The sequence below is a fragment of the Leptodactylus fuscus genome, unplaced genomic scaffold, assembly GCF_031893055.1.
Source record: "Leptodactylus fuscus isolate aLepFus1 unplaced genomic scaffold, aLepFus1.hap2 HAP2_SCAFFOLD_134, whole genome shotgun sequence".
NCBI lineage: Eukaryota > Metazoa > Chordata > Amphibia > Anura > Leptodactylidae > Leptodactylus > Leptodactylus fuscus.
This window is the reverse complement of record NW_027440156.1, coordinates 235,812-260,249: the sequence shown is the minus strand read 5'-3', so window position 1 is coordinate 260,249 and position 24,438 is coordinate 235,812. Positions and strand designations below refer to the sequence as shown.

The 24,438-nt window shown below is 43.1% G+C and overlaps 11 non-coding genes and 2 pseudogenes across 11 annotated transcripts; all 13 read right to left on the bottom strand.

Moving 5' to 3' along the window:
* Nucleotides 1-5,761: 5,761 nt before the first annotated feature.
* On the bottom strand, nucleotides 5,762-5,952 carry LOC142187106 (U2 spliceosomal RNA). The gene has a single exon (XR_012712473.1). It is a non-coding gene; the product is annotated as a U2 spliceosomal RNA (small nuclear RNA).
* A 613-nt stretch (nucleotides 5,953-6,565) lies between these two features.
* Nucleotides 6,566-6,756, bottom strand: LOC142187105 (U2 spliceosomal RNA). The gene has a single exon (XR_012712472.1). It is a non-coding gene; the product is annotated as a U2 spliceosomal RNA (small nuclear RNA).
* A 613-nt stretch (nucleotides 6,757-7,369) lies between these two features.
* Nucleotides 7,370-7,560, bottom strand: LOC142187104 (U2 spliceosomal RNA). Its single transcript, XR_012712471.1, has one exon. It is a non-coding gene; the product is annotated as a U2 spliceosomal RNA (small nuclear RNA).
* A 613-nt stretch (nucleotides 7,561-8,173) lies between these two features.
* On the bottom strand, nucleotides 8,174-8,364 carry LOC142187103 (U2 spliceosomal RNA). The gene has a single exon (XR_012712470.1). It is a non-coding gene; the product is annotated as a U2 spliceosomal RNA (small nuclear RNA).
* Nucleotides 8,365-8,977: 613 nt separating this feature from the next.
* On the bottom strand, nucleotides 8,978-9,168 carry LOC142187102 (U2 spliceosomal RNA). The gene has a single exon (XR_012712469.1). It is a non-coding gene; the product is annotated as a U2 spliceosomal RNA (small nuclear RNA).
* A 613-nt stretch (nucleotides 9,169-9,781) lies between these two features.
* On the bottom strand, nucleotides 9,782-9,972 carry LOC142187101 (U2 spliceosomal RNA). The gene has a single exon (XR_012712468.1). It is a non-coding gene; the product is annotated as a U2 spliceosomal RNA (small nuclear RNA).
* Nucleotides 9,973-10,585: 613 nt separating this feature from the next.
* LOC142187152 (U2 spliceosomal RNA) lies at nucleotides 10,586-10,756 on the bottom strand (annotated as a pseudogene).
* Nucleotides 10,757-16,515: 5,759 nt separating this feature from the next.
* On the bottom strand, nucleotides 16,516-16,706 carry LOC142187100 (U2 spliceosomal RNA). Its single transcript, XR_012712467.1, has one exon. It is a non-coding gene; the product is annotated as a U2 spliceosomal RNA (small nuclear RNA).
* A 613-nt stretch (nucleotides 16,707-17,319) lies between these two features.
* On the bottom strand, nucleotides 17,320-17,510 carry LOC142187099 (U2 spliceosomal RNA). Its single transcript, XR_012712466.1, has one exon. It is a non-coding gene; the product is annotated as a U2 spliceosomal RNA (small nuclear RNA).
* A 613-nt stretch (nucleotides 17,511-18,123) lies between these two features.
* Nucleotides 18,124-18,314, bottom strand: LOC142187098 (U2 spliceosomal RNA). Its single transcript, XR_012712465.1, has one exon. It is a non-coding gene; the product is annotated as a U2 spliceosomal RNA (small nuclear RNA).
* A 613-nt stretch (nucleotides 18,315-18,927) lies between these two features.
* LOC142187097 (U2 spliceosomal RNA) lies at nucleotides 18,928-19,118 on the bottom strand. The gene has a single exon (XR_012712464.1). It is a non-coding gene; the product is annotated as a U2 spliceosomal RNA (small nuclear RNA).
* A 613-nt stretch (nucleotides 19,119-19,731) lies between these two features.
* On the bottom strand, nucleotides 19,732-19,922 carry LOC142187095 (U2 spliceosomal RNA). The gene has a single exon (XR_012712462.1). It is a non-coding gene; the product is annotated as a U2 spliceosomal RNA (small nuclear RNA).
* A 613-nt stretch (nucleotides 19,923-20,535) lies between these two features.
* On the bottom strand, nucleotides 20,536-20,711 carry LOC142187140 (U2 spliceosomal RNA; annotated as a pseudogene).
* Between the last annotated feature and the right edge of the window lie 3,727 nt (nucleotides 20,712-24,438).

Genomic DNA, 24,438 nt, shown 5'->3' with positions numbered 1-24,438 from the left:
TTTTTTTTTTTTTTTTTTTTTTTTTTTTTTTTTTTTCCATATCTCTCAGATATGGATTGGTACTGGGCAAATACTTTATCAGTCCAATCCATTCATCATTCAGATTTGGGTTATTTTCGCAATTTTAATTTTAACAGAGTTTACAGAAAGGAAAAACACAAACAAATCAAGTTAACAGACTTCTCCATTTGGAGAACTTCCAGAACCCTTCCGCATCCAGGTTTTTACTTGCGTCCACCTGATAGTGAAAATAAAGCTTTTCCAAGACCATATTACGACAACCAGTTATGCTCAATTCCTCTTTTTTAAACACGTAAATATTTCTGCTATTCCACAGAACCTCTTTTACACAGGACAAAAAGATCCATAGAACCCGTGCTTTGACGCTTCTTAGTTTCACCAACCCATACATCACAAACTCTCCTGACAAACATTCCAACCCAGTCATTTCCTTACATACACCGTTCACACTCTTCCATACTTGCCTCGCATACTGACATCCCCAAAAGAGATGGTGGACGTCCTCCTCACCAGCACATCCGGTTCTGGGACAGTTTGCGGAAGTCGCCAAGCCCCTCCTATGTTGAGAGCACCTGACCGGCAAAACATTTTGAGCCGATAACCACATTACGTCTTTCTGCGCATTTGATATGTCATATTTATATATTTTATCCCACACTTCCTTTGCTTTTGCGGAAGTTAGGCCAAGTATGGGACACTGTACCTGGTTGGTACACAATTTTGAAAGACTTTTTTTGTCAGACACAAATCTAACCATAGGGATATGTTCCAACTGGTGTTTTTTAAGGAAGTCTGCAGCATATGTGTACTGCTTAGGGCAGTGAAAGGCATATGGGCAATTTTTATAATCAATAGGCCAGTTTAAGTGCCTTACTACTGTACCGGCCAAGTACCTTACCATGCATGCAGCTTTGGTCTTTTTCTGCAATGAAAGTACAAAAAATTTTACATAGTTTAAACCAATAAACACAGAGAGGTCTGGGAAGTTTTGTCCCCCCAGCCTCCTAGATTTGCATAGAACCTCCCGTCTAGCTTTCTCCACCGTACTGCCCCAGAAAAAAATAAACAACAATCTACATGTCTTTTTGAGAAACATATCATTCGGTGGGAAGACAGTAGCCACGAACAGGATCATAGGGAGAATTATACTTTTAATTACAAGCAACTTGCCTGTGAATGTGAGCTCCCGTAGCCTCCAGAAGCTGAATTTGCTTTGAATTTTTGACTGGAGTTCCTCCCAATTCTTTAACCCCTTAAGGTCCTCACTGTATTTAATACCAAGGATTTTGATATCCCCGGACACCTTTTGCATGTCAGGGTCAGTGATGTTTGTATTGAAGAAAAAAGGCTTGAATTCACTTTTTTGCCAGTTAATTTTGAAACCAGTACCCACACAAAATAAACTTACACACAACTTCGCTCTCTGCACATCACACATATTCTCACACAACACACACACATCATCCATGTACGCTAGAACCTTTATTGCACACCCCTTGGAGCCTGGAATAAATACGCCTTTGATTACTTTGTCAGCGCGTATCATGGACAGTAGCGGTTCTATGGCGCAGACAAATAACATGGGGGACAGGGGACAACCCTGCCGCACCCCAGACGCCACCACAAACTCACCACTCACCATCCCATTCACTAACACGCAACTCCTTGCACCTTCATACAACCCATACAATAAACGCACAAATTTCTCAGGCAAACCCATCCTCTCTAACAATTTAAACAAGTACTCGTGACCCACTCTGTCAAACGCCTTTTCGAAATCAAGCGCGCACACTATCATACCTTTCCCTCGCTCCTTACAGTCCACCAACACATCTCTCATACATACCGTATTCTCATGCATACTTCTCCCCGGTATAGCACAGGTTTGCTCCTCCTGGATGACGTGATGGATTACTTGCCGCAGCCTGTTGCCCAATATTTTGGCGAAGATTTTATAATCTGCGTTAAGCAGCGAGATAGGACGCCAATTCGCTACATTTTTCTTGTCCCCCTTTTTAAAGAGGAGCTTCACCGTGCCTTTTTTCATTGCCGCAGGCATACTCTGTCCCTCAAACAAGCTTACCATCACTCGCACTACTTCCGCACCAATCATATCCCAGTACCATACGTAAAATTCATTTATCAACCCATCACACCCAGGCGCCTTATTCTTACTCAACTTTCTCACCACATCCCCAATCTCACTTACTGTCACATCATCCAACAAAACACCACTCTCACTCTCAGGCACCTTATTCACAACCACATCCAAAAAGTCATCATCCACCCCCAGATCACACACCTTCCTTTCAAACAACCTAGCATAAAAATCACGCACCACACCCAACATCCCCTCACCATTCACTTCAGCCCCATTCACACCATACACACCTTCCATAACATCCTTGCCACTGCACATTTTTTTGAAAAAGTAGGTTGTACACTTTTCATTAAACTCTTTATGCTTTACCCGGGACCTAAATTGAATTTCCTTTCCTTTGTTAATAAACCAGTTGTTTACCAGTTGCTTTTCTTTATTTAAGGCAGCCTGGACATTGTAGCCCAGCTCCTTTATTTTTTGAAGATAAAGCAGTCTCTTGCACTGCCAGTAATACCTGAGACGCCGTTCTTTGGCGTTTTTACGTCCTTCCCTCTTAAAGAAGGAGGAAATTTTAAACTTTACCCACAACCACCATTCAATAATGTTGGGGAATGAGCTGATTTTTTGTTTCCAGCCGTTATAGCTGGCTGCGAACTTTTTTTTAACAGCGGGGTTGCGCAATAATCTGGCGTTTAACCGCCACAACCCACGTCCATACTGGACTTGGCCCACCTGAAAGGTGGCGACCATGCAGACATGGTCCGAAAAGCATACACGATCCTGTGTAAGGTTTGTACACTCTACAGTTTTACCAGATGTCAAGAAATAATCAATTCGGGACGCGGTTTTCCCGCTATCCGAGAAATATGTATCACCCGCGTCTTTTACACCACCAACATCTACCAGGTTAAATTCACTCAGTAGAGATTTGAGTTTGTTACCAGTTATATCCGTACCTGATTGCTTGGCACAGCCTCTACTCACTTTGTCATACGTGCAGTTATAGTCACCACACATGATAACTGGAGTCGTACCCTGTAAATAAAAACGTAATTTCTCAAACAATGCTAACCTGTTGTTTTTACAAGTGTGAGCATATGTGTTGATGAGGCGGAAATCCCAACCTAGGTATGAAAGCCCCAGCATGATACACCTGCCAGGTTCAATAACAGAAAAATTTTTAACACAAATATCAGGGTTTTGCAATAATACCCCCACCCCGTCATTTTTGTTGCTGCTTGTGTAAGACCACTTAGCGATACCGTTCCATTCGTTCCGTCGCGGCATGCGGTTTAGGCCGCACTCTTGAACGCAAACTATGTCGCACTTTTTAGTGGCCAGGAAGTCCAAGATGGCAGATCTTCTCCCTGCAGCAGAAAAAACCCTCACGTTCTGAGAGCAAATCTTGAGTGAGGCTGGCATTGAAAGAAGATGTTAGTGGGTAACACGGAATTCACACTTGTCAGGTACCTGACCGAAACTGCGTGATGCGTTTTAACTCATCAATTCCTCCCTCCTCCAGGTAACTCGTCCCCACAGATGATGCCGGGGACAGCGGAGACACCGGAGCGGCAGGAGAAGCAGGAGAAGCAGGAGAAGCAGGTAATATGGGCAAAAATACAGGCTTTGCTAATTTGGGTATTGCAGAAGCAGAGCTCCCAGCATGCTCTGGGTCGACTTTCTGCTTCTTAGCAGAGGAAACTTCTGGCAGTTTGGACTTTAACCCCCTCACTGCTGCAGCTGGTTTGGCAGCCTGGGTTGGCGGAATGACATCAGATAGTTCCATGGATTCAATAACTTCAGAGGGGCGCACCCCGCTTACACTGGGGGACACCACCTCCTCCACCATCTCCTCCAAGGCAGAGTCCAGAACATCCATTGCGTCCCGTACAGAGGTTAATACAGGGGTCTCGGGTATTACAGTTGGCCCGGGCGGGGTCACAAGCACAGCCTCTGCTACAGCCACGGCCGTAGCCGAGCTGCACGCTTCAGCTGCGCCCATTAACCCCTCCAATGCCGCCGCTTGTACCTCACCCAGTATGTCTGACTCGGCGTAGTCCGGCGGGTCAGTCACAGCCGCAGCGGCGCCCCCAACAGCAGGGGCGCTCACCACACTGGCGTAACTTCGCCGCTCCAGACTCCTGCCCATCCGCCCCTCCATCTCAAGCCGGAATAAGACTTCCTCAGAGGCCTCTGGACACCTCCTGCAGGTATGTCCCGTATCTCCACATATGTCGCATTTACGCACCTCAGTGCACTTGTCAGCTCTGTGACCTGTCGCCCCACAGTTCCTACATGCCTCACCCACATCGCAGGATTCCTTTGTGTGGCCAAAACGATGACAAATACGGCAATACTGTGGTTGGCCGGGATAACTCAAAAACCCCCTCTCTCCAGCTAATGTAAAGTTTGCTGGAGGGTGCATAACTCCACCAATTCCGCTTGGGTCCGGTTTGAATTTAACCCAATACTTGGAAAATCCAGTGTAAACCCCTCTATAGTTTTTCTGGTCCACTGCCCCCCTTACAGAGGAGCAGTAGTGCCCCAGAAATGCTTTAACCAACTTTCTCTCCAAATATGGGTTATACATATGTACAGTCACAACCTTTTCAAATTGAGAGAACAGAGGGATCACAGTAAAGTCTTGCAAATAAGCATGGTTGGCAAACTTTTTGGTGTTCTCAAAGGTATTAAGGCAGAGTCCACCTTCATAAAATGACACGTCAAAAGTCTTTATGTGGTTAAATTGCTGGATGCAATAAACTTGCTTAACATCAACCTGCAACAATTCCTCCAGTACCTTTTCAATGAAGTGTTTCAAACCTGCTTCTCCAGTGATGCTTTTTTGACAGACGAACCTGATGGTATGGCGTTCCGATGTCATGGTTTCCTATGGAAAAAATGCCCTTGGCACGAAAATGGCTCCGGTCCTTTCCAGAAGGCTAGGGCGGACCCCCGATCACACCGGCTCTCCCACCCAGACCAAGCTATGACACTTGGTCTTAGGCATAAGGCCGAGAAGCGATGGCAAGCGCTCGGCACCTGTTCTGGCGCCCTTCCGTGTTCACTGTGCACCGCTCAAGGTGTGCACCATGCTGCTGCAGCCCTATTTTGTTTTTTTTTTTGTTTTTTTTTCCTTTCCCTTAATGAAGTAGAAATCAATTAGCTTGTGCAGGTTTTCCCTACCTGCCACCAAAAGTGAAAAAAAAGAAAAGAAAAACTTTTGTGCAAGGCAAAGTGACATGTGCAAATGTTATCTTGTGACGCCAGCGGATTTTGCCGAATTTTGCGAATCTGCATAAACCACTCCCACCGTTTGACCACACCCATTCAAGTGTCCGGTCAAGTGCAAGTTCAGAAATAAATTTATGCCCAAAAATTTTAAAAGAATTCAATGCATTTAAAATTGAATAAAATGGCAGCAAATCAGACACTTTGCAGCAGTAATGTCATTTGCAATCAATCAATCAATCAATCAATCAATCAAAGAAAATAATTAATGAAGTACCTTTCAGGTAGAGTCAGTCACAGCATCAGGCCACGTCCAACTGTCAATTTTCTCTTTGCTAGCTTGCCAGGTGCAGCAATCTTCTCTGTTGGTCGGTCAGTCCTCTGTCTCTTTCTTTCAACTGAATTGGAAAGGGGTGCACCGATCCTGGAAGTAATGCAATACCAGGTCAATGCGTGGAGTGGACAGAGCAAGCTCCGATTCCAGCTCCCTGTTCTAAAAATCCATTTAATATATGGTCCCCAGATAGGGGACGTATCAGATATTAAACTGATAAGAACAGATACTACACTTGATCTTAGCCAGAAGGCCGAGAAGCGATGGCAAGCGCTCGGCACCTGTTCTGGCGCCCTTCCGTGTTCACTGTGCACCGCTCAAGGTGTGCACCATGCTGCTGCAGCCCTATTTTGTTTTTTTTTTTGTTTTTTTTTCCTTTCCCTTAATGAAGTAGAAATCAATTAGCTTGTGCAGGTTTTCCCTACCTGCCACCAAAAGTGAAAAAAAAGAAAAGAAAAACTTTTGTGCAAGGCAAAGTGACATGTGCAAATGTTATCTTGTGACGCCAGCGGATTTTGCCGAATTTTGCGAATCTGCATAAACCACTCCCACCGTTTGACCACACCCATTCAAGTGTCCGGTCAAGTGCAAGTTCAGAAATAAATTTATGCCCAAAAATTTTAAAAGAATTCAATGCATTTAAAATTGAATAAAATGGCAGCAAATCAGACACTTTGCAGCAGTAATGTCATTTGCAATCAATCAATCAATCAATCAATCAATCAAAGAAAATAATTAATGAAGTACCTTTCAGGTAGAGTCAGTCACAGCATCAGGCCACGTCCAACTGTCAATTTTCTCTTTGCTAGCTTGCCAGGTGCAGCAATCTTCTCTGTTGGTCGGTCAGTCCTCTGTCTCTTTCTTTCAACTGAATTGGAAAGGGGTGCACCGATCCTGGAAGTAATGCAATACCAGGTCAATGCGTGGAGTGGACAGAGCAAGCTCCGATTCCAGCTCCCTGTTCTAAAAATCCATTTAATATATGGTCCCCAGATAGGGGACGTATCAGATATTAAACTGATAAGAACAGATACTACACTTGATCTTAGCCAGAAGGCCGAGAAGCGATGGCAAGCGCTCGGCACCTGTTCTGGCGCCCTTCCGTGTTCACTGTGCACCGCTCAAGGTGTGCACCATGCTGCTGCAGCCCTATTTTGTTTTTTTTTTTGTTTTTTTTTCCTTTCCCTTAATGAAGTAGAAATCAATTAGCTTGTGCAGGTTTTCCCTACCTGCCACCAAAAGTGAAAAAAAAGAAAAGAAAAACTTTTGTGCAAGGCAAAGTGACATGTGCAAATGTTATCTTGTGACGCCAGCGGATTTTGCCGAATTTTGCGAATCTGCATAAACCACTCCCACCGTTTGACCACACCCATTCAAGTGTCCGGTCAAGTGCAAGTTCAGAAATAAATTTATGCCCAAAAATTTTAAAAGAATTCAATGCATTTAAAATTGAATAAAATGGCAGCAAATCAGACACTTTGCAGCAGTAATGTCATTTGCAATCAATCAATCAATCAATCAATCAATCAAAGAAAATAATTAATGAAGTACCTTTCAGGTAGAGTCAGTCACAGCATCAGGCCACGTCCAACTGTCAATTTTCTCTTTGCTAGCTTGCCAGGTGCAGCAATCTTCTCTGTTGGTCGGTCAGTCCTCTGTCTCTTTCTTTCAACTGAATTGGAAAGGGGTGCACCGATCCTGGAAGTAATGCAATACCAGGTCAATGCGTGGAGTGGACAGAGCAAGCTCCGATTCCAGCTCCCTGTTCTAAAAATCCATTTAATATATGGTCCCCAGATAGGGGACGTATCAGATATTAAACTGATAAGAACAGATACTACACTTGATCTTAGCCAGAAGGCCGAGAAGCGATGGCAAGCGCTCGGCACCTGTTCTGGCGCCCTTCCGTGTTCACTGTGCACCGCTCAAGGTGTGCACCATGCTGCTGCAGCCCTATTTTGTTTTTTTTTTTGTTTTTTTTTCCTTTCCCTTAATGAAGTAGAAATCAATTAGCTTGTGCAGGTTTTCCCTACCTGCCACCAAAAGTGAAAAAAAAGAAAAGAAAAACTTTTGTGCAAGGCAAAGTGACATGTGCAAATGTTATCTTGTGACGCCAGCGGATTTTGCCGAATTTTGCGAATCTGCATAAACCACTCCCACCGTTTGACCACACCCATTCAAGTGTCCGGTCAAGTGCAAGTTCAGAAATAAATTTATGCCCAAAAATTTTAAAAGAATTCAATGCATTTAAAATTGAATAAAATGGCAGCAAATCAGACACTTTGCAGCAGTAATGTCATTTGCAATCAATCAATCAATCAATCAATCAATCAAAGAAAATAATTAATGAAGTACCTTTCAGGTAGAGTCAGTCACAGCATCAGGCCACGTCCAACTGTCAATTTTCTCTTTGCTAGCTTGCCAGGTGCAGCAATCTTCTCTGTTGGTCGGTCAGTCCTCTGTCTCTTTCTTTCAACTGAATTGGAAAGGGGTGCACCGATCCTGGAAGTAATGCAATACCAGGTCAATGCGTGGAGTGGACAGAGCAAGCTCCGATTCCAGCTCCCTGTTCTAAAAATCCATTTAATATATGGTCCCCAGATAGGGGACGTATCAGATATTAAACTGATAAGAACAGATACTACACTTGATCTTAGCCAGAAGGCCGAGAAGCGATGGCAAGCGCTCGGCACCTGTTCTGGCGCCCTTCCGTGTTCACTGTGCACCGCTCAAGGTGTGCACCATGCTGCTGCAGCCCTATTTTGTTTTTTTTTTTGTTTTTTTTTCCTTTCCCTTAATGAAGTAGAAATCAATTAGCTTGTGCAGGTTTTCCCTACCTGCCACCAAAAGTGAAAAAAAAGAAAAGAAAAACTTTTGTGCAAGGCAAAGTGACATGTGCAAATGTTATCTTGTGACGCCAGCGGATTTTGCCGAATTTTGCGAATCTGCATAAACCACTCCCACCGTTTGACCACACCCATTCAAGTGTCCGGTCAAGTGCAAGTTCAGAAATAAATTTATGCCCAAAAATTTTAAAAGAATTCAATGCATTTAAAATTGAATAAAATGGCAGCAAATCAGACACTTTGCAGCAGTAATGTCATTTGCAATCAATCAATCAATCAATCAATCAATCAAAGAAAATAATTAATGAAGTACCTTTCAGGTAGAGTCAGTCACAGCATCAGGCCACGTCCAACTGTCAATTTTCTCTTTGCTAGCTTGCCAGGTGCAGCAATCTTCTCTGTTGGTCGGTCAGTCCTCTGTCTCTTTCTTTCAACTGAATTGGAAAGGGGTGCACCGATCCTGGAAGTAATGCAATACCAGGTCAATGCGTGGAGTGGACAGAGCAAGCTCCGATTCCAGCTCCCTGTTCTAAAAATCCATTTAATATATGGTCCCCAGATAGGGGACGTATCAGATATTAAACTGATAAGAACAGATACTACACTTGATCTTAGCCAGAAGGCCGAGAAGCGATGGCAAGCGCTCGGCACCTGTTCTGGCGCCCTTCCGTGTTCACTGTGCACCGCTCAAGGTGTGCACCATGCTGCTGCAGCCCTATTTTGTTTTTTTTTTTGTTTTTTTTTCCTTTCCCTTAATGAAGTAGAAATCAATTAGCTTGTGCAGGTTTTCCCTACCTGCCACCAAAAGTGAAAAAAAAGAAAAGAAAAACTTTTGTGCAAGGCAAAGTGACATGTGCAAATGTTATCTTGTGACGCCAGCGGATTTTGCCGAATTTTGCGAATCTGCATAAACCACTCCCACCGTTTGACCACACCCATTCAAGTGTCCGGTCAAGTGCAAGTTCAGAAATAAATTTATGCCCAAAAATTTTAAAAGAATTCAATGCATTTAAAATTGAATAAAATGGCAGCAAATCAGACACTTTGCAGCAGTAATGTCATTTGCAATCAATCAATCAATCAATCAATCAATCAAAGAAAATAATTAATGAAGTACCTTTCAGGTAGAGTCAGTCACAGCATCAGGCCACGTCCAACTGTCAATTTTCTCTTTGCTAGCTTGCCAGGTGCAGCAATCTTCTCTGTTGGTCGGTCAGTCCTCTGTCTCTTTCTTTCAACTGAATTGGAAAGGGGTGCACCGATCCTGGAAGTAATGCAATACCAGGTCAATGCGTGGAGTGGACAGAGCAAGCTCCGATTCCAGCTCCCTGTTCTAAAAATCCATTTAATATATGGTCCCCAGATAGGGGACGTATCAGATATTAAACTGATAAGAACAGATACTACACTTGATCTTAGCCAGAAGGCCGAGAAGCGATGGCAAGCGCTCGGCACCTGTTCTGGCGCCCTTCCGTGTTCACTGTGCACCGCTCAAGGTGTGCACCATGCTGCTGCAGCCCTATTTTGTTTTTTTTTTTGTTTTTTTTTCCTTTCCCTTAATGAAGTAGAAATCAATTAGCTTGTGCAGGTTTTCCCTACCTGCCACCAAAAGTGAAAAAAAAGAAAAGAAAAACTTTTGTGCAAGGCAAAGTGACATGTGCAAATGTTATCTTGTGACGCCAGCGGATTTTGCCGAATTTTGCGAATCTGCATAAACCACTCCCACCGTTTGACCACACCCATTCAAGTGTCCGGTCAAGTGCAAGTTCAGAAATAAATTTATGCCCAAAAATTTTAAAAGAATTCAATGCATTTAAAATTGAATAAAATGGCAGCAAATCAGACACTTTGCAGCAGTAATGTCATTTGCAATCAATCAATCAATCAATCAATCAATCAAAGAAAATAATTAATGAAGTACCTTTCAGGTAGAGTCAGTCACAGCATCAGGCCACGTCCAACTGTCAATTTTCTCTTTGCTAGCTTGCCAGGTGCAGCAATCTTCTCTGTTGGTCGGTCAGTCCTCTGTCTCTTTCTTTCAACTGAATTGGAAAGGGGTGCACCGATCCTGGAAGTAATGCAATACCAGGTCAATGCGTGGAGTGGACAGAGCAAGCTCCGATTCCAGCTCCCTGTTCTAAAAATCCATTTAATATATGGTCCCCAGATAGGGGACGTATCAGATATTAAACTGATAAGAACAGATTTTTTTTTTTTTTTTTTTTTTTTTTTTTTTTTTTTTTTTTTTTTTTTTTTTCCATATCTCTCAGATATGGATTGGTACTGGGCAAATACTTTATCAGTCCAATCCATTCATCATTCAGATTTGGGTTATTTTCGCAATTTTAATTTTAACAGAGTTTACAGAAAGGAAAAACACAAACAAATCAAGTTAACAGACTTCTCCATTTGGAGAACTTCCAGAACCCTTCCGCATCCAGGTTTTTACTTGCGTCCACCTGATAGTGAAAATAAAGCTTTTCCAAGACCATATTACGACAATCAGTTATGCTCAATTCCTCTTTTTTAAACACGTAAATATTTCTGCTATTCCACAGAACCTCTTTTACACAGGACAAAAAGATCCATAGAACCCGTGCTTTGACGCTTCTTAGTTTCACCAACCCATACATCACAAACTCTCCCGACAAACATTCCAACCCAGTCATTTCCTTACATACACCGTTCACACTCTTCCATACTTGCCTCGCATACTGACATCCCCAAAAGAGATGGTGGACGTCCTCCTCACCAGCACATCCGGTTCTGGGACAGTTTGCGGAAGTCGCCAAGCCCCTCCTATGTTGAGAGCACCTGACCGGCAAAACATTTTGAGCCGATAACCACATTACGTCTTTCTGCGCATTTGATATGTCATATTTATATATTTTATCCCACACTTCCTTTGCTTTTGCGGAAGTTAGGCCAAGTATGGGACACTGTACCTGGTTGGTACACAATTTTGAAAGACTTTTTTTGTCAGACACAAATCTAACCATAGGGATATGTTCCAACTGGTGTTTTTTAAGGAAGTCTGCAGCATATGTGTACTGCTTAGGGCAGTGAAAGGCATATGGGCAATTTTTATAATCAATAGGCCAGTTTAAGTGCCTTACTACTGTACCGGCCAAGTACCTTACCATGCATGCAGCTTTGGTCTTTTTCTGCAATGAAAGTACAAAAAATTTTACATAGTTTAAACCAATAAACACAGAGAGGTCTGGGAAGTTTTGTCCCCCCAGCCTCCTAGATTTGCATAGAACTCCCGTCTAGCTTTCTCCACCGTACTGCCCCAGAAAAAAATAAACAACAATCTACATGTCTTTTTGAGAAACATATCATTCGGTGGGAAGACAGTAGCCACGAACAGGATCATAGGGAGAATTATACTTTTAATTACAAGCAACTTGCCTGTGAATGTGAGCTCCCGTAGCCTCCAGAAGCTGAATTTGCTTTGAATTTTTGACTGGAGTTCCTCCCAATTCTTTAACCCCTTAAGGTCCTCACTGTATTTAATACCAAGGATTTTGATATCCCCGGACACCTTTTGCATGTCAGGGTCAGTGATGTTTGTATTGAAGAAAAAAGGCTTGAATTCACTTTTTGCCAGTTAATTTTGAAACCAGTACCCACACAAAATAAACTTACACACAACTTCGCTCTCTGCACATCACACATATTCTCACACAACACACACACATCATCCATGTACGCTAGAACCTTTATTGCACACCCCTTGGAGCCTGGAATAAATACGCCTTTGATTACTTTGTCAGCGCGTATCATGGACAGTAGCGGTTCTATGGCGCAGACAAATAACATGGGGGACAGGGGACAACCCTGCCGCACCCAGACGCCACCACAAACTCACCACTCACCATCCCATTCACTAACACGCAACTCCTTGCACCTTCATACAACCCATACAATAAACGCACAAATTTCTCAGGCAAACCCATCCTCTCTAACAATTTAAACAAGTACTCGTGACCCACTCTGTCAAACGCCTTTTCGAAATCAAGCGCGCACACTATCATACCTTTCCCTCGCTCCTTACAGTCCACCAACACATCTCTCATACATACCGTATTCTCATGCATACTTCTCCCCGGTATAGCACAGGTTTGCTCCTCCTGGATGACGTGATGGATTACTTGCCGCAGCCTGTTGCCCAATATTTTGGCGAAGATTTTATAATCTGCGTTAAGCAGCGAGATAGGACGCCAATTCGCTACATTTTTCTTGTCCCCCTTTTTAAAGAGGAGCTTCACCGTGCCTTTTTTCATTGCCGCAGGCATACTCTGTCCCTCAAACAAGCTTACCATCACTCGCACTACTTCCGCACCAATCATATCCCAGTACCATACGTAAAATTCATTTATCAACCCATCACACCCAGGCGCCTTATTCTTACTCAACTTTCTCACCACATCCCCAATCTCACTTACTGTCACATCATCCAACAAAACACCACTCTCACTCTCAGGCACCTTATTCACAACCACATCCAAAAAGTCATCATCCACCCCCAGATCACACACCTTCCTTTCAAACAACCTAGCATAAAATCACGCACCACACCCAACATCCCCTCACCATTCACTTCAGCCCCATTCACACCATACACACCTTCCATAACATCCTTGCCACTGCACATTTTTTTGAAAAAGTAGGTTGTACACTTTTCATTAAACTCTTTATGCTTTACCCGGGACCTAAATTGAATTTCCTTTCCTTTGTTAATAAACCAGTTGTTTACCAGTTGCTTTTCTTTATTTAAGGCAGCCTGGACATTGTAGCCCAGCTCCTTTATTTTTGAAGATAAAGCAGTCTCTTGCACTGCCAGTAATACCTGAGACGCCGTTCTTTGGCGTTTTTACGTCCTTCCCTCTTAAAGAAGGAGGAAATTTTAAACTTTACCCACAACCACCATTCAATAATGTTGGGGAATGAGCTGATTTTTTGTTTCCAGCCGTTATAGCTGGCTGCGAACCTTTTTTTAACAGCGGGGTTGCGCAATAATCTGGCGTTTAACCGCCACAACCCACGTCCATACTGGACTTGGCCCACCTGAAAGGTGGCGACCATGCAGACATGGTCCGAAAAGCATAACATACACGATCCTGTGTAAGGTTTGTACACTCTACAGTTTTACCAGATGTCAAGAAATAATCAATTCGGGACGCGGTTTTCCCGCTATCCGAGAAATATGTATCACCCGCGTCTTTTACACCACCAACATCTACCAGGTTAAATTCACTCAGTAGAGATTTGAGTTTGTTACCAGTTATATCCGTACCTGATTGCTTGGCACAGCCTCTACTCACTTTGTCATACGTGCAGTTATAGTCACCACACATGATAACTGGAGTCGTACCCTGTAAATAAAAACGTAATTTCTCAAACAATGCTAACCTGTTGTTTTTACAAGTGTGAGCATATGTGTTGATGAGGCGGAAATCCCAACCTAGGTATGAAAGCCCCAGCATGATACACCTGCCAGGTTCAATAACAGAAAAATTTTTAACACAAATATCAGGGTTTTGCAATAATACCCCCACCCCGTCATTTTTGTTGCTGCTTGTGTAAGACCACTTAGCGATACCGTTCCATTCGTTCCGTCGCGGCATGCGGTTTAGGCCGCACTCTTGAACGCAAACTATGTCGCACTTTTTAGTGGCCAGGAAGTCCAAGATGGCAGATCTTCTCCCTGCAGCAGAAAAAACCCTCACGTTCTGAGAGCAAATCTTGAGTGAGGCTGGCATTGAAAGAAGATGTTAGTGGGTAACACGGAATTCACACTTGTCAGGTACCTGACCGAAACTGCGTGATGCGTTTTAACTCATCAATTCCTCCCTCCTCCAGGTAACTCGTCCCCACAGATGATGCCGGGGACAGCGGAGACACCGGAGCGGCAGGAGAAGCAGGAGAAGCAGGAGAAGCAGGTAATATGGGCAAAAATACAGGCTTTGCTAATTTGGGTATTGCAGAAGCAGAGCTCCCAGCATGCTCTGGGTCGACTTTCTGCTTCTTAGCAGAGGAAACTTCTGGCAGTTTGGACTTTAACCCCCTCACTGCTGCAGCTGGTTTGGCAGCCTGGGTTGGCGGAATGACATCAGATAGTTCCATGGATTCAATAACTTCAGAGGGGCGCACCCCGCTTACACTGGGGGACACCACCTCCTCCACCATCTCCTCCAAGGCAGAGTCCAGAACATCCATTGCGTCCCGTACAGAGGTTAATACAGGGGTCTCGGGTATTACAGTTGGCCCGGGCGGGGTCACAAGCACAGCCTCTGCTACAGCCACGGCCGTAGCCGAGCTGCACGCTTCAGCTGCGCCCATTAACCCCTCCAATGCCGCCGCTTGTACCTCACCCAGTATGTCTGACTCGGCGTAGTCCGGCGGGTCAGTCACAGCCGCAGCGGCGCCCCCAACAGCAGGGGCGCTCACCACACTGGCGTAACTTCGCCGCTCCAGACTCCTGCCCATCCGCCCCTCCATCTCAAGCCGGAATAAGACTTCCTCAGAGGCCTCTGGACACCTCCTGCAGGTATGTCCCGTATCTCCACATATGTCGCATTTACGCACCTCAGTGCACTTGTCAGCTCTGTGACCTGTCGCCCCACAGTTCCTACATGCCTCACCCACATCGCAGGATTCCTTTGTGTGGCCAAAACGATGACAAATACGGCAATACTGTGGTTGGCCGGGATAACTCAAAAACCCCCTCTCTCCAGCTAATGTAAAGTTTGCTGGAGGGTGCATAACTCCACCAATTCCGCTTGGGTCCGGTTTGAATTTAACCCAATACTTGGAAAATCCAGTGTAAACCCCTCTATAGTTTTTCTGGTCCACTGCCCCCCTTACAGAGGAGCAGTAGTGCCCCAGAAATGCTTTAACCAACTTTCTCTCCAAATATGGGTTATACATATGTACAGTCACAACCTTTTCAAATTGAGAGAACAGAGGGATCACAGTAAAGTCTTGCAAATAAGCATGGTTGGCAAACTTTTTGGTGTTCTCAAAGGTATTAAGGCAGAGTCCACCTTCATAAAATGACACGTCAAAAGTCTTTATGTGGTTAAATTGCTGGATGCAATAAACTTGCTTAACATCAACCTGCAACAATTCCTCCAGTACCTTTTCAATGAAGTGTTTCAAACCTGCTTCTCCAGTGATGCTTTTTTGACAGACGAACCTGATGGTATGGCGTTCCGATGTCATGGTTTCCTATGGAAAAAATGCCCTTGGCACGAAAATGGCTCCGGTCCTTTCCAGAAGGCTAGGGCGGACCCCCGATCACACCGGCTCTCCCACCCAGACCAAGCTATGACACTTGGTCTTAGGCATAAGGCCGAGAAGCGATGGCAAGCGCTCGGCACCTGTTCTGGCGCCCTTCCGTGTTCACTGTGCACCGCTCAAGGTGTGCACCATGCTGCTGCAGCCCTATTTTGTTTTTTTTTTTGTTTTTTTTTCCTTTCCCTTAATGAAGTAGAAATCAATTAGCTTGTGCAGGTTTTCCCTACCTGCCACCAAAAGTGAAAAAAAAGAAAAGAAAAACTTTTGTGCAAGGCAAAGTGACATGTGCAAATGTTATCTTGTGACGCCAGCGGATTTTGCCGAATTTTGCGAATCTGCATAAACCACTCCCACCGTTTGACCACACCCATTCAAGTGTCCGGTCAAGTGCAAGTTCAGAAATAAATTTATGCCCAAAAATTTTAAAAGAATTCAATGCATTTAAAATTGAATAAAATGGCAGCAAATCAGACACTTTGCAGCAGTAATGTCATTTGCAATCAATCAATCAATCAATCAATCAATCAAAGAAAATAATTAATGAAGTACCTTTCAGGTAGAGTCAGTCACAGCATCAGGCCACGTCCAACTGTCAATTTTCTCTTTGCTAGCTTGCCAGGTGCAGCAATCTTCTCTGTTGGTCGGTCAGTCCTCTGTCTCTTTCTTTCAACTGAATTGGAAAGGGGTGCACCGATCCTGGAAGTAATGCAATACCAGGTCAATGCGTGGAGTGGACAGAGCAAGCTCCGATTCCAGCTCCCTGTTCTAAAAATCCATTTAATATATGGTCCCCAGATAGGGGACGTATCAGATATTAAACTGATAAGAACAGATACTACACTTGATCTTAGCCAGAAGGCCGAGAAGCGATGGCAAGCGCTCGGCACCTGTTCTGGCGCCCTTCCGTGTTCACTGTGCACCGCTCAAGGTGTGCACCATGCTGCTGCAGCCCTATTTTGTTTTTTTTTTTGTTTTTTTTTCCTTTCCCTTAATGAAGTAGAAATCAATTAGCTTGTGCAGGTTTTCCCTACCTGCCACCAAAAGTGAAAAAAAAGAAAAGAAAAACTTTTGTGCAAGGCAAAGTGACATGTGCAAATGTTATCTTGTGACGCCAGCGGATTTTGCCGAATTTTGCGAATCTGCATAAACCACTCCCACCGTTTGACCACACCCATTCAAGTGTCCGGTCAAGTGCAAGTTCAGAAATAAATTTATGCCCAAAAATTTTAAAAGAATTCAATGCATTTAAAATTGAATAAAATGGCAGCAAATCAGACACTTTGCAGCAGTAATGTCATTTGCAATCAATCAATCAATCAATCAATCAATCAAAGAAAATAATTAATGAAGTACCTTTCAGGTAGAGTCAGTCACAGCATCAGGCCACGTCCAACTGTCAATTTTCTCTTTGCTAGCTTGCCAGGTGCAGCAATCTTCTCTGTTGGTCGGTCAGTCCTCTGTCTCTTTCTTTCAACTGAATTGGAAAGGGGTGCACCGATCCTGGAAGTAATGCAATACCAGGTCAATGCGTGGAGTGGACAGAGCAAGCTCCGATTCCAGCTCCCTGTTCTAAAAATCCATTTAATATATGGTCCCCAGATAGGGGACGTATCAGATATTAAACTGATAAGAACAGATACTACACTTGATCTTAGCCAGAAGGCCGAGAAGCGATGGCAAGCGCTCGGCACCTGTTCTGGCGCCCTTCCGTGTTCACTGTGCACCGCTCAAGGTGTGCACCATGCTGCTGCAGCCCTATTTTGTTTTTTTTTTTGTTTTTTTTTCCTTTCCCTTAATGAAGTAGAAATCAATTAGCTTGTGCAGGTTTTCCCTACCTGCCACCAAAAGTGAAAAAAAAGAAAAGAAAAACTTTTGTGCAAGGCAAAGTGACATGTGCAAATGTTATCTTGTGACGCCAGCGGATTTTGCCGAATTTTGCGAATCTGCATAAACCACTCCCACCGTTTGACCACACCCATTCAAGTGTCCGGTCAAGTGCAAGTTCAGAAATAAATTTATGCCCAAAAATTTTAAAAGAATTCAATGCATTTAAAATTGAATAAAATGGCAGCAAATCAGACACTTTGCAGCAGTAATGTCATTTGCAATCAATCAATCAATCAATCAATCAATCAAAGAAAATAATTAATGAAGTACCTTTCAGGTAGAGTCAGTCACAGCATCAGGCCACGTCCAACTGTCAATTTTCTCTTTGCTAGCTTGCCAGGTGCAGCAATCTTCTCTGTTGGTCGGTCAGTCCTCTGTCTCTTTCTTTCAACTGAATTGGAAAGGGGTGCACCGATCCTGGAAGTAATGCAATACCAGGTCAATGCGTGGAGTGGACAGAGCAAGCTCCGATTCCAGCTCCCTGTTCTAAAAATCCATTTAATATATGGTCCCCAGATAGGGGACGTATCAGATATTAAACTGATAAGAACAGATACTACACTTGATCTTAGCCAGAAGGCCGAGAAGCGATGGCAAGCGCTCGGCACCTGTTCTGGCGCCCTTCCGTGTTCACTGTGCACCGCTCAAGGTGTGCACCATGCTGCTGCAGCCCTATTTTGTTTTTTTTTTTGTTTTTTTTTCCTTTCCCTTAATGAAGTAGAAATCAATTAGCTTGTGCAGGTTTTCCCTACCTGCCACCAAAAGTGAAAAAAAAGAAAAGAAAAACTTTTGTGCAAGGCAAAGTGACATGTGCAAATGTTATCTTGTGACGCCAGCGGATTTTGCCGAATTTTGCGAATCTGCATAAACCACTCCCACCGTTTGACCACACCCATTCAAGTGTCCGGTCAAGTGCAAGTTCAGAAATAAATTTATGCCCAAAAATTTTAAAAGAATTCAATGCATTTAAAATTGAATAAAATGGCAGCAAATCAGACACTTTGCAGCAGTAATGTCATTTGCAATCAATCAATCAATCAATCAATCAATCAAAGAAAATAATTAATGAAGTACCTTTCAGGTAGAGTCAGTCACAGCATCAGGCCACGTCCAACTGTCAATTTTCTCTTTGCTAGCTTGCCAGGTGCAGCAATCTTCTCTGTTGGTCGGTCAGTCCTCTGTCTCTTTCTTTCAACTGAATTGGAAAGGGGTGCACCGATCCTGGAAGTAATGCAATACCAGGTCAATGCGTGGAGTGGACAGAGCAAGCTCCGATTCCAGCTCCCTGTTCTAAAAATCCATTTAATATATGGTCCCCAGATAGGGGACGTATCAGATATTAAACTGATAAGAACAGATACTACACTTGATCTTAGCCAGAAGGCCGAGAAGCGATGGCAAGCGCTCGGCACCTGTTCTGGCGCCCTTCCGTGTTCACTGTGCACCGCTCAAGGTGTGCACCATGCTGCTGCAGCCCTATTTTGTTTTTTTTTTTGTTTTTTTTTCCTTTCCCTTAATGAAGTAGAAATCAATTAGCTTGTGCAGGTTTTCCCTACCTGCCACCAAAAGTGAAAAAAAAGAAAAGAAAAACTTTTGTGCAAGGCAAAGTGACATGTGCAAATGTTATCTTGTGACGCCAGCGGATTTTGCCGAATTTTGCGAATCTGCATAAACCACTCCCACCGTTTGACCACACCCATTCAAGTGTCCGGTCAAGTGCAAGTTCAGAAATAAATTTATGCCCAAAAATTTTAAAAGAATTCAATGCATTTAAAATTGAATAAAATGGCAGCAAATCAGACACTTTGCAGCAGTAATGTCATTTGCAATCAATCAATCAATCAATCAATCAATCAAAGAAAATAATTAATGAAGTACCTTTCAGGTAGAGTCAGTCACAGCATCAGGCCACGTCCAACTGTCAATTTTCTCTTTGCTAGCTTGCCAGGTGCAGCAATCTTCTCTGTTGGTCGGTCAGTCCTCTGTCTCTTTCTTTCAACTGAATTGGAAAGGGGTGCACCGATCCTGGAAGTAATGCAATACCAGGTCAATGCGTGGAGTGGACAGAGCAAGCTCCGATTCCAGCTCCCTGTTCTAAAAATCCATTTAATATATGGTCCCCAGATAGGGGACGTATCAGATATTAAACTGATAAGAACAGATACTACACTTGATCTTAGCCAGAAGGCCGAGAAGCGATGGCAAGCGCTCGGCACCTGTTCTGGCGCCCTTCCGTGTTCACTGTGCACCGCTCAAGGTGTGCACCATGCTGCTGCAGCCCTATTTTGTTTTTTTTTTTGTTTTTTTTTCCTTTCCCTTAATGAAGTAGAAATCAATTAGCTTGTGCAGGTTTTCCCTACCTGCCACCAAAAGTGAAAAAAAAGAAAAGAAAAACTTTTGTGCAAGGCAAAGTGACATGTGCAAATGTTATCTTGTGACGCCAGCGGATTTTGCCGAATTTTGCGAATCTGCATAAACCACTCCCACCGTTTGACCACACCCATTCAAGTGTCCGGTCAAGTGCAAGTTCAGAAATAAATTTATGCCCAAAAATTTTAAAAGAATTCAATGCATTTAAAATTGAATAAAATGGCAGCAAATCAGACACTTTGCAGCAGTAATGTCATTTGCAATCAATCAATCAATCAATCAATCAATCAAAGAAAATAATTAATGAAGTACCTTTCAGGTAGAGTCAGTCACAGCATCAGGCCACGTCCAACTGTCAATTTTCTCTTTGCTAGCTTGCCAGGTGCAGCAATCTTCTCTGTTGGTCGGTCAGTCCTCTGTCTCTTTCTTTCAACTGAATTGGAAAGGGGTGCACCGATCCTGGAAGTAATGCAATACCAGGTCAATGCGTGGAGTGGACAGAGCAAGCTCCGATTCCAGCTCCCTGTTCTAAAAATCCATTTAATATATGGTCCCCAGATAGGGGACGTATCAGATATTAAACTGATAAGAACAGATACGGTTTAACAATCAACTTTATTGATAAACTTCACATACAGTTTAAACCGTGATTATTTACAAAAGTATAAACCATTGAATTTTTCAAAAGAAAGAATAACACAATTACATAATACAGGGGTAAGCACATAACATATATCAAGAAAAATTCCAGAAGGAAGGCCTCCATCTAGATGCGGCCTCCCTCTGGCCCAACTGCTTAGCATCTCTTAAATAATATACGTATGCTTCACTTAAAGCCAACTTGTAACAGTTTTCAGGATCAATTACCTCACGTTTAAACATTAAAATATTTCTGGTTTTCCACAATGCATTCTTAAAACAATTTATAAAAGACCAACAAATTCTTTGCTTAATAACATCAGGGCATATAAAGGAACCATAAAATACATAGGTATGATTAAAATCTTTGAGACCACATACCTCTTTAAAAAGGGGGCCCGCCCACCTCCACACCTCCTGGGCAAACCCACAGTTCCATATGGCATGCAGTACTGTCTCTCTGTTGCTACACCTTACACAGCTGGCCGATGCCACCAGGCCCCTCCTGTGCTGAAAATCTCTTGTGGGCAGGCACTGGTGTATAATCGACCAGGCCAGGTCCCTGTGGCTGTTCGCCAGGAACTTACCAAAAACGTTCCTCCACACCACTAGAGACCTGGTTCCGGTAAACCCACCAACTCTTTCAGTTATTTCCCCGACTCTGCAAAACGCTGTTAATTTCCTTTGGTCTTTTAAAATGTTTGGGTCAGTTTCCTGGAGTTTAAAAAGCCTTATTGTTCTTTCTAAAATCACATAATGTTTAGGTGGACATAGTAAAACCGGGGACCCCAAGGGAACCCTAAACCATCTTTTAAAAACCATGCCACACGTATATTTAAGAAAAGAACTAAAAGCACTCCCCATAGAAAAACATTTAAAACAGAAACTAAAATATTTTATGTAGAAAAATTTAAAAAAGTCGGGAATATCTCTACCCCCGTTCTCCTTCTTTTTATACATAATTTCCCTTTTCAGTTTCTCCATCCTTGACCCCCATAGGAAGTGGAAACATATTTTAGTCATCTTTTTTATATATAAAATCGAGGGGGGGAAAACCATTGCAACATATAAAAACATAGGGATTATGACAGATTTTATTATTAAAATTTTTCCCTCCATTGTGAGGTTTCTTAGTTTCCAGATTGAGAATTTTTTCTCAGCTCTGGAGATCACGGCGTCCCAACTTAAAACCCCATTATTGACGTAATTAAAAATAATTCCTAAAATTTTTATATGGTTCTGTTGCATCACTATTCCTGGGACCTCCGAAGAATCCCAGGGACCAAAATAAAAACAATCACACTTCTCTATGTTCAATTTAAAACCAGATCCAGAGCAAAAAATCTGTGTATTAGTTAACGCTCTCCTCAGTGATGGTGACCCGGTACACGTGATGGTCACGTCATCCATGTATCCGAGGATTTTAACATCATTACCTCTTCCACCAGGGATAGGTACTCCACGTATTAATTTATCTTTTCTAAGGAGTGCCAGCAGGGGCTCTATGGCGCAAATAAATAAGAAAGGCGATAGCGGACAACCTTGCTTTACGCCAGATAATAAAGGAACCCCCCTGGTTAAAAACCCATTCACTGAAATTTTGCTAAAACAAGACTGGTATAATAATTTAATTTTAGACAATATAAAACTAGGAATATTCATAAGGGATAAAACACTAAAAAGATACTCATGTGATACCCGGTCAAAGGCCTTTTCGAAATCAAGCGACATAATTGCCAGGCCCTGACCCCTTTCCTTCTGGTACCACATGAGATCTCTTAAAAGGTTTAAAGATTCCGTGATGCTCCTACCTGGAACACCACATGTTTGGCTCGGGTGGATTAACTTATCAGTAAAAGGTTTTAAACGTAATGCTAAAAACTTTGCTAAAATCTTGTAATCAACATTTAAAAGCGTGATCGGGCGCCAGTTTTTTAAAAGACCCCTCTCACCCTTTTTTTTAAAAAGCAAAGATACCATGCCCTCCCTCCATGAGGGGGGTAAAATTTCTACGTTTAAAACCTCGTTAAAAATTAACAACAGATCGTCTTTTAAAATGTCCCAGAATTGGATATAAAATTCTACAGGGATACCGTCAGTCCCTGGGACCTTCCCTGTTGCGAAGCTTTGGATTACCTGCAACAGCTCACCCTGTGTTAATTTTTCTGTCAACTTGTCATGATCGTGTCTGTCTAGCTTGCGTGTAATAAAACCACCCATAAAATCCTTGCTGGAGCTATCGATAACTTTAAAACCAAATAAATCTTTATAAAAGTTAAAAGCTACGTCTAGCATCTCAGCTATAGAATCTTTCCCTTCTAAGCTAGTTATAATATCTTTTTTGTCGTTTGCCTTTTTAAAAAAGTACCGGGAACATTTCTCCCCCTCCTCCAAATCCCTCACACGGGCATTAAAAATTATTTGTTTACCTCGATCTTCTATCACCCGGTCAATCTCTGCTCTTAGACAGAGTATGTCCCCTTTAACCTCTACACCAATTTCTTTAAGTTTTAGTAAAACTTGTAACCTTTTATTAAGCACATAAAAGCTATTTTTCCTCTCGTGGGCTTTTTTCTTTCCCACCATTGAGAAGAAAGCACGTATTTTAATTTTAATCTGCTCCCACCAATCTAACATATTCCCATAGGAGTTTTGCTGGCCCTGCCAATGCCTGTATGTTTGTAAGAAGGCTTCTCTTACCCCAAGATCCTGTAGGAGGGAGGTATTAAGTCTCCAAGGACCCTTCTGCACCTTTTGTTCTCCCTCCAACTCAAGGGTAGCAGCTAGTAACATATGATCTGAAAATAAATTACTGTGAAGAGAAAAGGATACAGGCAATACATTTCTTGAAGCAAAAATAAAATCAATTCTAGACGAAATTCCCCTGCTGGTCCAAGTATGCCCAGAGTCATTTGGAAATAATTTACGCCAGCAATCTATCAGTTTAAAGTCTGATATAAAATTTGCTAAGACTCCTGAGGAACGATCTCTAGTATTAACCCCTCCTCCACCCCTATGCTCCCCCATAGATACACAATTGAAATCTCCCCCTATAATAAGAGGGGAGGAAGCATTACAGAAGAGAGGCAATAACGATAACAGCTCCACACGTTCCTGCTTGTTGGGGGAACAATAAATATTTACAATTTGCACTTGTATACCCTTAAACACAGCATTGACGAGCAACATCCTTCCCGGCACGATTTCCTCAATCGCCGAAATGTCCACATGACCTCCCTTACTCAGAATTGCGACGCCGGAGGACTTAGAGTCGTTGCCCCCGGACCAGGCAGAGGAGCCATGCTTCCAGGATCTCGCCAGGTATGTATAGTCCATGCTGTTTTGGATGTTACACTCTTGCAAAAAACAAAAGTCAAATGAATAGTTCTCCAAATAATCAAATAAAGTGGCCCTCCTGACAGGGCCCTTTAAAGATCTCACATTAAGTGAGATAATTTTGATTGGGATCCCCATCAGACTTCAGAATCCGAAAACTCCGAGATGTACTGGGATCCTCCGCTAACTTCTCCAGGCGGCTGGACGGGATCAATCCTAGGAACCTCCACATCCGAACCCGACTGGGATGGTGTTTTAGATGCACGCCGGACGAAGAGTTTTGGGGGACGATGACTCTGCCCTTCCTCGTCTGTATCTGTGACTTCAGACGGTCCTCGGCCTCTTTTAGATGTTTGCGTTGAGTCCATCCC